This window comes from Miscanthus floridulus, chromosome 8, assembly GCF_019320115.1.
Source record: "Miscanthus floridulus cultivar M001 chromosome 8, ASM1932011v1, whole genome shotgun sequence".
Taxonomy (NCBI): Eukaryota; Viridiplantae; Streptophyta; class Magnoliopsida; order Poales; family Poaceae; genus Miscanthus; species Miscanthus floridulus.
In genome coordinates this window covers 107,028,667-107,040,727 of record NC_089587.1, presented here as the reverse complement: position 1 = coordinate 107,040,727, position 12,061 = coordinate 107,028,667, and positions in this window count along the sequence as shown.

Below are 12,061 nucleotides of genomic sequence, written 5' to 3'. Positions count from 1 at the left end.
TCGCGACTCTGCCTCAGCCCGTGCCTTCCTCCTCGTGCGCGCACGCCACCGCTGTGTGGACCCATGCCGCTCCACCTCGCCGCCGTCGCGCCTCGCGCCGCTCCACCTCACAGCGCCGTTTTCCCCCCTTGGCACCTCCTCCGCACGCCGCTACTCCTCGATGCCGCACGCATCTCTCCCTCGCTGTCGGCACCGCCCTGACCACGTGCACCAGCGCCTCTCCTTCCTCCCCGTGTCGCGTCTCTGTTGTCCGCGGTCGCCGCCATTGGTCTGCTTATGGGAGTGAGCTCCTCGACCACACGAGGCTTGCTGCTCCACGGCATCATCATTCTCAAGCGCCTTCTTCGCCTCCAACCGGCTCCCAGCACTGTTGCCGCCGTGCACCCGGCTGGTGTCGCCGTGCCTGCCACCACGGCTCACGTGGTTGGACAGCTGGGGACCTACTCGGGTCTTGTCGTGGCCAAGCATGGTCACGCGGGCTCCCATGTCCCTCACCAGCGTGTTCCTATCGCCAGGTCATGCCTCGTGCGCGCTGCTCTTCCGCACCGACGCTCCCCGCTATTGTCCGCGCCGGTGCTCTGCTCCTCTGCTCCGTGCTCTGCCTTGAGGATGATGGAAAAGTAGAATTGGACTTGAACGCAAATAGAATATTTTACCGGGTTCACTTTACAAAAATGCTAGACTCGGAGATTCACAAAAAGGGACTTAGTTGATTTAGAGAGAACTTAGGGGCCTCATCGCTAAGTGTTGTCGCTGCGTCTGGTTGGGCTGGCCTATCGCCGCCCTAGTTCGGCCACTGGCCACGCACCCTGACTGGCCCTCTGGCTGCGCGTGCGTCGTGCCCCATCTAGGCCGTTCGCTCCGTGCTAGGCCGGTCGGTTGACCATGCGCTTGGTCCGCTCGTGCGGTTATCACCTCTACTGGGTCGCCGCGCTATTATCGCTGCTGCTGGGCCATTGTCGTTGGCCCTTTCTATTTTCTAAATGCTTTTCTAATATAGGGTTCTAGTTAACTTGTAAAATTTGTAGTAAATCATAGAAAAATCATAAAAATGTCAAACCAGTTTTGTTGAGTTTCTAAAAGCATGATCTATCTGTTAGTATATTTTGTTCACATAGTTTGATAATATTCTTGGAAGCTATATAATTAATTTAAAGTACTTAATATTGTAAAAATATAAACTTGTAGGAATTGTTGTGATAAAATGGTAATAGTGTTGAATCTAAAATATTTACAGTAGGCTCCTAGCAATATTAGGTACTCACTGTAATTTTTGTAGCTCTAGAATAATTAGTTTGCTAAGCTAGATAATGATGCCCTATTTCGAATAATGATTAAATCGATAGAATGAAATAAAGAAACACCTTGGGTTTTGTATAACTAAAACATTGGTTGGGAAGCAACGCCTTATTCGACAACAAGGATACGTAGACCAGCGTTAGAGCTATCTCGTTAGCTTGTGAGGCATGATCGGATTTCTAAGCATTTCGGCTATCGTTGATTATTTACATCTATGCATTTGCATCAATGCATATCATATAGGTACGTTGATGGATCAACGGATCAATTGAAGGATGATTGGGAATCTGAAGATGGTGTAATGGTATTCTCCCTAGGAGATGATGCATTGGGCTTTCTATTTAGCTGATGGTGGATGATCTAAAGATGCAGATACTAACTTTTAATATATATCCTACCCAGGCAAGCCCTGGTGCATAACCCCTACTTTTCTGCAGTTTAAATCATATTTGTGCATTAAGTTTTAAGGAGTTGAATGAAACCCACTTGCATATATATATATATATATATATATATCTTTATCCTATGAGTCTTACTAGTATGATAGGATCATGTAGAATGCTATGCTATAGGACTCCGGTAGAAGTCGAGTGATTGCCTGTCACTCACGAGAGATAGGAAATATATTACTGTATTATCATCACTTGGAAAATATAAATGGTGGAAAGGAAAATAGTGACTAGGCAGGGATATGGTTTGGGTATTGGTGGGTATAAGAGGTTGTGTCACCGTGGACACGGGGCATGGCTTGGTTACACTGCTTTCCCTATCTGTGTCGGTTAAGGACCGACCGTTGCATAAGACTCTAGGCAAGTCACAGACTTATTATCCCGAGCACATACTTGAGTATGGGTGCTTGGAAGACTTATTGCTCTCTTATCGTGGATCCAGCTCTTTCTGGACCGACTATCAGGGTTTCTTTTTGGTGGAGAAGGTCCTTGCACCGCACTGAGTCCGGGACTCAAGGGCGGGGGCTTGGAGTCCCAGTTTGGACAGGACTTGGACACCTAGGATAGGGAGGGTGATGGGTTGGTCCTGCTTGTGCCTTGGCTACAAGCGGGGCATGTGTTTTTGGGGTACCTAGCTGGGGGTGTTGATTCGTGAATCACCAGGTGATCTGGTATGGCTTGTCTATGGTTCAGCATCGTAGTAAGAACTTAAAGATGAAAGATGGAAAAAGAAAGTCTGATTGCTTACCACCTGCTTGAAAGTAGTACAGGTGCTTACATAGAATAGTTAGTAATGAACCAATGCGGCTATTAATAAAAATCGAATATAAGGAAGCACGCTTAGTAATGCTTCCTGCAAATGCAATAAACCCACCAGCCAGATAGCCTTGCATATCCTTAGAGTCTTTTCTTTCCTCCTGTCGGGTAAGTCTTGCCGAGTACAATTGAGTACTCAGGGTTTTATTCCCCCTGTTGCAGGTGATAGGTGGATGCTAGAGCTGACTCTTGTGTGTGGATCCCTCCTGATGGGCTCAAAGAGGATTTTGTTTATGCTGCGATCGTAGTTTTTATTTATAACTCTCACCAACTGTTTTTATAAATGAAAGCTTTATAATCTATTGTCATAGCTTATATACTAATGCTTCATCATGCCATAAATATCTATTTATTTCTGCTGTACTTCTGATCACATGTTTATATTCCGCTATTAAATTAAATTGCTCATAACTCTGATAATATGATTATATTTCGCTATTATAATAATAAATATTATACTCTGATGTTGTATTAAAAGTGATGTAAGAAATGGTTAAGAATGATGTAAGCTTTATTCTCTCATTTGTGATCCTGATGTAAAAATGTGGATTTTCGAGTTCTCTCCTGGGGTGTGCCAGACGGAACCGAGTAATTTTGTGTTCTCCCTGGAGTGCTTAGTGCTTAGTGTCTAATGGAAGACGAGTACTTCTAGGAGGCATTAGATTAGGCGGTTCTACCACAATCCTCTCATTGATTTTCAGTGTCATCCGACCCCAGCAATGGCAAAGGGTCGGATCTCACTCGGGGGCTGAAGAATGTATAAGTACACATTTTCTAAAACAGTCGCCATGTTAGACACCTTCCTCATGCTAAGCCTAGCGGCATGGTTTGTGGAAACGAACAACTAAGCATCCCTGGTTAGACTACAAAAAGCCTATGCCTTGGTGGCTATGGTATCTTTGCTCACCAGCATGATCAAAGTTTCGCTCTTACACCTCGGGCCCTACGGTCTTAATGAACGGATGAGTCAGAATGTGTGAGCCCCCTTTTCACATACAAAAAGGGAAGAAAACAAGTTCAATCAAACAAAATGAAGTTACGAAATTGTTTTTGTGATACATAAAGGTCGGCACTTGTCCACAGATTACAATAATGTTCATCCGACCTATTTGACTAACTAGCCCCTCGGGGGGAGAACTATGTCTTCAAATCTGTCCGCTAGGTCCTGCGCAAGAGGAGCCACCACCGTCTCTATCTCATCTAGCTCGGAGGCTTCATAGCTAGGTGCAAAACCGAGGCTCATCATCTCCAAGTCGATGTTGTCCGTGTAATGCGAATGAGCAATCACAAAGGCTTGGGTGACCTTAGCACGAAGAGCGTCCCTCTCGAGCTGGTGCACCCACACCATTATATCGACAGCATAGGCCACAAGTGAGCTGGTCCCCTCCAACCACACCACCTCCATGTCGTCGCAGACCACTTCGAGGGCAGCACTTAGGAGACTGAGCTTGTCGCACTCCGCCTAAAGGTTCCTCCTTGCCTCGGCGAGCTCCGTAGCCAGCCCTGTAGAGACGCCCTCGGCCTTTAGTCTTCGGGTTGTTGAAGTTCTGAGGTCGGCATAGTGGGAGCTTATCCTTTATTGTGCCTCATCACGCTCTTGAACAACCTGGTCACGCTCCTCACGGGCTGTGCTATGCTTCGAGCGGAGCCTCCCCGTGGCCCGGAGCATCTCGTCTCACTCCTTGCACAGCTAGGCAACTGCCTTGGCATCCTGACTTGCCCTCCGTGCCAGGGCTACGAACTTCTCTTCGGTGAATAGCTTTAGCTCCTACTCCTTCTCAGCCTTCGCCAGGAGGTCGAGGATCTACTGGCAGGTCTTAGCATCCCTCTAGAGCAGTTCGTCATGTTCCCTCTTGACTCTGGCGTCCTCCTCTTCATCTTGCCGCACCCTCACTGATAGGGCCTCAAACACCTTCTTGGTCTCCTCATGTCGACGGGCCTCGGCCTCCCACAGTTAGAGACTGTCTGCCTCGTCGGCTAGGGGAGTCAGCTCAGCCACCCTCTGTTGGGCGGCAGCAAGCTGAGCGGCCACATCCCCACGTAGCTAGGCATCTTCAACGAGGCAGTCCTAGTTCTCCTTCTACTCGTGAAGGAACCAGGATTTCTCCCGGCCGTGAGCGATAAGGGACTAAAAAAGACGATTGTCAGAACACAGAAATACATGAAGAAAAAGGAGGGCGAGAGGCAAGGTTGAGCGAATACCCACCTAGTAGGAATGATGACTTTGCGTAGGGCGCCCCTAGCATGGTCCAAGGCTTTTAGCGCGTCCGCAATCCCCTCATCAAGACTCTTCCGCTCCATGTGAAAGGTCCTAATGGCTAGAGGGGGGTGAATAGCCTAATAAAAATTTCTACAACAACACTTAACCAAATGGTTAGACAATTATGAGGCGAAGCGAGTGTTGCGCTAGCCTACTCAAAATGCAAGCCACCTACCACAATTCTAGTTTAGATAGTGTCAATTCACACAAGAGCAATGACACTACCCTATGTTAGTGTGCTCTCAAAGGCTAACTAAAGAGACACACCAACCAAGCAAGCAAGCTCTCACAACTAGCTACACTAAAGAGCTTGTCAACTAGTTTGCGGTAAAGTAAAGAGAGTGATCAAGATAGTTATACCGCCGTGTAGAGGAGTGAACCAATCAATCACAAGGATGAATAACAATGAAGACCAATCACCTCAGAATCAATGATGAACACAATGATTTTTACCGAGGTTCACTTGCTTGCCGGCAAGCTAGTCCTCATTGTGGCGATTCACTCACTTGGAGGTTCACGCGCTAATTGGCTTCACATGCCAAACCCTCAATAGGGTGCCGCACAACCAACACAAGATGAGGATCACACAAGCCATGAGCAATTCACTAAAGTACCTTTTGGCTCTTCGCCGGGGACAAGGTCAAGAACCCCTCACAATCACCACGATCGGAGCCGGAGACAATCACCACCTCCGCTCAACGATCCTCGCTGCTCCAAGCCATCTAGGTGGCGGCAACCACCAAGAGTAACAAGCGAAATCCGCAGCGAAACACGATCACTAAGTGCCTCTAGATGCAATCACTCAAGCAATGCACTTGGATCACTCCCAATCTCACTATGATGATGAATCAATGATGTAGATGAGTGGGAGTCCTTTTGCTAGGCTCACAAGGTTGCTATGTCAATGAAAATGTGCAAGAGTTATTCCTTGAGCCGGCCATGGGGCTATAAATAGAGCCCCCATCAAATAGAGCCGTTATACCCCTTCATTGGGCAAAACGCGCTCTGACCGGACGCTCCGGTCATACTGACCAGACGCTGGCCCTCAGCGTCCGGTCGCCCGATGGATGCCACGCGTCACTAGCTTCAAATGTTGTTCGTCAGATTTCAATGGCTACGAAGCTGACCGGACGCTCTGGTCAAAACTAACCGGACGCTGAAGCCCCAGCGTCCGGTCGTTTCCAGTAAGCTCCCCGAGGCATATTTTTTCGACCGGACGCGTCCGGTCCACCTTGACCGGACGCAGCCAGCGTTCGGTGCTCAACCCTAGCACTGTGCTGTCTGACAGCTCGACCGGACGCAGCCTTTCAGCGTCCGGTCGCTGAGTGACCCAGCGTCCGGTCAATAGACCGACGCCAGCATCATTTCGACCAACTCCATTTCAACTCTAACTTCTTCACCCTTGCTCAAATGTGCCAACCACCAAGAATTTTGCATCCGGCGCAATAGAAAATAGGCATTTCATTTTCCCGAAAGCGCCGAATCCATCTCAACCCTGCAAACACCTTGTGCACATGTGTTAGCATATTTTCACAAATATTATCAAGGGTGTTAGCACTCCACTAGATCCTACATGCATATGCAATGAGCTAGAGCATCTAGTGGCACTTTGATAACCGCATTTCGATACGAGTTTCACCCCTCTTAATAGTGCAGCTATCAAACCTAAATGTGATCACACTCTCTAAGTGTCTTGATCACCAAAACAAAATAGCTCCTACAAGTTATACCTTTGCCTTGAGCTTTTTGTTTTTCTCTTTCTTCTCTTCAAGTTTAAGCCCTTGATCATCTCCATGCTATCACCATTGTCATGTTATGATCTTTATTTGTTTCTCTACTTGAAGTGTGCTACCTATCTCATGATCACTTGATGAACTAGGTTAGCACTTAGGGTTTCATCAATTCACCAAAACTAAACTAGAGCTTTCACCATGCTCTCAGTAGCATCGTCGAGGGTGAAGAGTGTCGACATAGGTTCTTGCGGGTTCATCCACCAGAGCAGGGGCTCGCCCCATGCGAGCGAATGGTTGCCCCCGATGTCACGGCCAGGGATGATTCCCTATCAGTCCACTCCGCCACTGCTGTAACATTCGGGGACCCCTCAGCCACGTCTCCCTCCATTTGGCCCATGTCGGCGCCATCACTTGGGCCACCAATGGTGCAGATCGCGCTGCTTCCTCGAGCACTGCCATGGCTGCATCCAGTTGCGCCTGGCTTGTCATAGTCGCTGCCACCTCTACCTGCATCAGTGGGGCCTCGACCAGCAGTGTCACGCCCACTGCAGTCGGTGCCATAAGCGTGAGTGGTAGCTCCATCCGCTCCGACATCGGTAGCGGAATCACCTCCATCGCCGGTTGCTCGGTGACCTCCGAGGGTGCTTGCTTGTCCCACCGAGGGCATGAGTGCCACCGTGAGCGGTGCCTCACTAGCCAGTGATGTAGTTGCACCAGCGCCGCTCCCACCCGAGACAGGTGTGATGTCGGTCGACGGCCGCCGCCTCACCTAAAGGGTGACGCTCTTCTTGGGCGCCAGTGCCAAAAAGTTGTCCCATCTCAAGACCCTGCAAGAAACAAAAGGCATAAGTCATGCTGAAAGCGGAGAAAAACAGAGGAGTTGATGACTTATGCTGCCCCTGTTGGCTCTTGGGGCATGGTAGTGGATCCACCCCCCTCCATCGGCACCTCTGGTGCAGCGGCAGATCTGCTTGCCCCTGCTGGCTCTAGAGGTGTAGTGGTGGGGCCATCGCCCTCCACTGGTACCTCGGGCGCGGTGGTAGATCCACCCACCCCTACTGGTTCTGAGGGCGGGACGATAGTCTAGCCCATCTCCGCTGGTCTCACGGACACGCTTTCCCCTCCATGATATGAGAAAGGTCTCGACCCTTGCAAGGATGAGCGGGTACTTGTTAGCATGTCCTCGCTCTCTAGGCCATCATGCTCGGTGTCATCAACTACCTTATCATCTTCTTCCTCATCGTTGTCATCACTATTAGTTTCCTCCCCTCGCTCCTGCGCACGTAATTTCTGCTGTTTCTTCTTCGTCTTGTCCTCCTTCGCTTTCCTCTGCCGCTTAATTGAAGAAGATCCCTCAGCAACGGAACTAGGAGATCCGTAAGGATGAGGTCCCTCGGCTAGTCCTCCAATCTCAATGTTAGTATCAAGGGGTCAGAAGTTTAATTGAAGAAGAAGGCACGAGGAAGAGAAAACTCATGAGGACAATGTACCCTGGTTCCAGGCGCATCGGGGGATGCCCTGACACTGGGTACACAAAATCAAGAGGGGCGCCTGCACTGTCACAAGAAGGCTCCATCACCTCCTTAATGCACTGCATGACTTCAGAGGGAGAGAGCACCTCCTCGGCAAGCGATGTCCTAGCGAGTGATGCCTCGGGCACCATCGCGTATAGGGGAAGCACGCGCCTCATTAGTGGCGCCACCCTCCTCTCATGGTAGGTGCCGATGATTCCTAACCCCTTCAACTAATTCTCCTTCAGGAAGAGGATGGTGGCAAGATGGGCCTAGATCCTCTTCTTGTCCTTCTCTAGGATGCCCCACTTCCTCCATGAATCTGGAGCCTCTTCGATTAAGCGCCCGATAAACTCTGGCAAGGTGGTGGCGGCATCGTTCTTGAGATAAAACCAATGCGAATGCCACCCCTTGTTGGAGGTCAACAGCTGCATTGCTGGGTAGTCACTGACCTAGTTATTTTGAAGCTAGATGCCGACGCATCCCATCAGCACATTTAGCTCCTACCTCTTCTCCCTCTTCTTCTGGAGGGTGATGGCAAAGAAATGCTACCATAGATCAAAGTGGGGGTTGATCCCAAGGAATCCCTCACACAGGGCGACGAACGCTGCCATGTGTTGGATCTCATTCAGGTTGAGGTGCTATGGCTCTATCTTGTAATAGTGCTGTAGTCCTCAAAGGAATCTGTGGGTGGCGCGGGTGGCGACCCCGTGCTCATGGAAGCGCGCAAATGAGATGACATAGCCATCGGGCGGCGATGGCACGTCCTCCTTGCTGGGTAGCCACCCACTCCTTGGCGATGGTCCATGCATAGAGAAGATCACGGTGGACAAGGCCCTCTAGACGCTAGAGGGTGACATCAGAGCAGCACCACGGCTCCATTGGAAGAAGGGGTGGGTGGATGCGAACTCGACGACGGCTAAGACGCGGATGTGGATAACTTAGGCGATTAGCGGCGGAGGTTGCAGATGCAAAGGCAAGGAGGCAAAGTATGAAACCCTAGGGGCAAACTTTTTGGTTTTATAGGAGCAACAGATGCGAGGAAACCAACCGTCCACCTAGATCTCCACGCCTCCCATGATCTGCAACAACGTCACGCCGCGGGATATGCTCACGTAATCCCTATCCTTTCCTTCGGGAAACTCACCGGACATTTCGCCTCCCCGAGCGGACCAAGACTCATTATGAGTAAGAGGAATATGGATCAAAAGCGCATCTATGACCCATTTGGGCTTAGGAGTCCGACGGTTGGCCCATCAACGGGTCCAACAGCCGCTCCAAACACCCCTATGACAAAAGAGTGAAAATAGCTAGGCCTCGCAAGTAGCCAGCGCCCAGGCACACGAGCGCCATGGGCATCTCAGGCCACGATTAAGTCTTAGTCAGTCTTACCCTGACCGGATCCCTACGAATGGGATACCAGGACCTCAATTAAACTGTCTAGCTAACAAACCATCAAAACTCACGACCACACCCGCGAAGGGTCTGACCTCGACAACAAGGGAATTGCCATCCCCAGGGCATGCCGTGGGCGATAAGAGAAAGCTAGGGCTCACAGAGTCCTCCCTTTCGAAAAACCCTCCTAAGGAGTATTCTACTCCTCCATAGGCTCAGGGACTACACCCAACAGGTACACTCGTGCGCACCCGCTGGCGAGTTAAAAAAACCTCCAAAGAAGTATTCTACTCCTCCACAGGTCTAGAGGCTACATCCACCAGGTGCACTCGCGTGCACCCATGAGCAAGTCAAAAGATCCCCCAGACGATTCTACTGGAATCGCCCGGGGGCTACTTTCAGGGACCAATAGTAGGGTACCGAAGAGAAAAGAGTTGATACCCATCAACGTTAATTCATCAAAGCGATCAAGAACACGACTACATTTCTCAGTGGGCCCCGCCTCGTCCAAACCACCATGGCCATAGGCTCCGTTTTGTCCGATCGACCGACCCTAAGGGTTGGGAATGCCTCAGTTTGACATCTGGGGGATGGCTCTACCTCGCCCAATGTTTGAAGGATGGCGTCGCCTCGCTCGATGTCTGAGGACTAGCTCTACCTCGCCCAACCCCTAAGGGGTGGCTCCACCTCGCCCGACATCTGAGGGCTGGCTCCGCCTCGCCTGACCCCCAAGATATGGCTCCGCCTCACCCGACCCCTGAGGGGTGGCTCTGCCTCATCGGACGTCTATGCACGACTCCTTCCTAACGACACACACAGATAAGGCAGGACACTCAAGTCAACAGCAATACCGAGGACCATACCCTGCACACCTATAGGAAAGTACCGTTAGGATATGACAAGAAGGGCACTTTGAGACCTTCTAGGCATGTCAGAGCCAAAATAGTGTTGTAGGCGCTGACATTTGTCTTACAGTGTTGTGGGCGCCGCCATCTGCCCTCAGGCACGGATCCTGATGGAAGCTCATGACAACCACTATGGTCTAGGAGGAAACTCGCGTCACCTATAGTAACTGACGTATGATCACTACACCGTTTGCTCCCTGTATGACCGCAGATCAACACCTTGGTCCGCCGCGCTGCCCGCCGGGGCAGGATGGGACGTGACAATTTGCTGACAATGCCAGGACATGGCATTGCCCAAGGACAAATGCCCAGCGCGGCCCTATCAGGATCAGCGAATATGCACCCAGCGTGGAGTTATCCCTGGCACCGCCTACCATGTCAGCGGGGCCCGCATAGAGGAAAAGGAAGACCCGACATCTTTGAAGGACCTCCTTTGCCTCTAGTTTTTCTCTTTTCTTCCATCTGTAATCCATGCTCTTCCTTGCCCTATAAAAGAGAAGGCAAGGAACCCCACTAAAGGGATCGATTCAACACATCACACATAGCTAAGCAGCAACCAAGCTCTCAGCACCCATTCGACCTTTCCATCAGAGACTTGGGACCTATCCCTCTCTCGCCCATTTGTAACCCCTAGTATAAACTTTTCAGCGCTAATAACTTGAGGAGCAGCCACGAACTAGATGTAGGGATTTTTTGCCCGAACCAATATAAACATTGTGTCTTTTTAGCACACCATCCAAGCCAGACGCGTAATAATACAAATTTACTCATTGGCGTTTACTCGAAACACCAACACCCGCCCTGTCACTGCCAGCCAGGGACCCAGTCCCACACTAGCGCCGTGCTGCCACCATGACGGGCCCAGGCGTAAGTGAGGGCGACAGTGTGGTCCTCCTTCCGTGCCTATCGGGTCGGGATCGGGAGGCGGCGTGGGGATCACATTCGATCCGATTGCTCTCGTCGGGACGGTTCGCGCTGCCAGCTCAGATAGGGGGATTGAGAGAGAGTTCGCTCAGCCTGCGAAGGGCAGGGAAGGAAGCTGCCCACTGCCGTCCCCCGTCCGGTGGTTATAAGAGGGGGGAATTCCTTGTGTGCCATTAAAAAAAGATCACAATGTCTTGTGTGTCTCTAGAAAAGTTCAGCGGTCTTTAACACTTGTCGGTGTTTCGGACCAGGGGGTCCTCGATCGACTAGTGAATTTGTTCTACATGCTCCCGATCCTGGATGGTGATGCAAAGTAACACAAGATTTATACTGGTTTGGGCAATCGACGCCCTACGTCTAGTCTGAGAGATCGAACTTGTATTCCTTGCACCGAAGTGCTCGTAGTAGGGGGTTACAAGCTAAGGGAAAGAGGGAACTAGTCCCAGGTCTCGGCAAGGTGTCGTGTGGGCCGTCTGAGATGTTGCTCTCAAGCGGCAGGAATGTGTGCGTGTCGGTGTGTTACAAGGTGTTCTCCCCTTCCTAAGTGGCCCAAGTCCTCTCCTTTTAGAGTTGAAGGGAGGACAGGGACAGTACATGTATTACTATGTGGCGTCATGCCAACAGGGGCGGCATGTCCGAACCCTATGGCCTGTTCCTATGGCGGTGCGACGGTATGTCCGAACCCTGTGGCCTGTTCCTGTGGCGGCGTGGTCGTCCCATCAGATCCTGTGCATCGTGGGAGCCCCAGGAATGCCTTGGAGTGGACGCG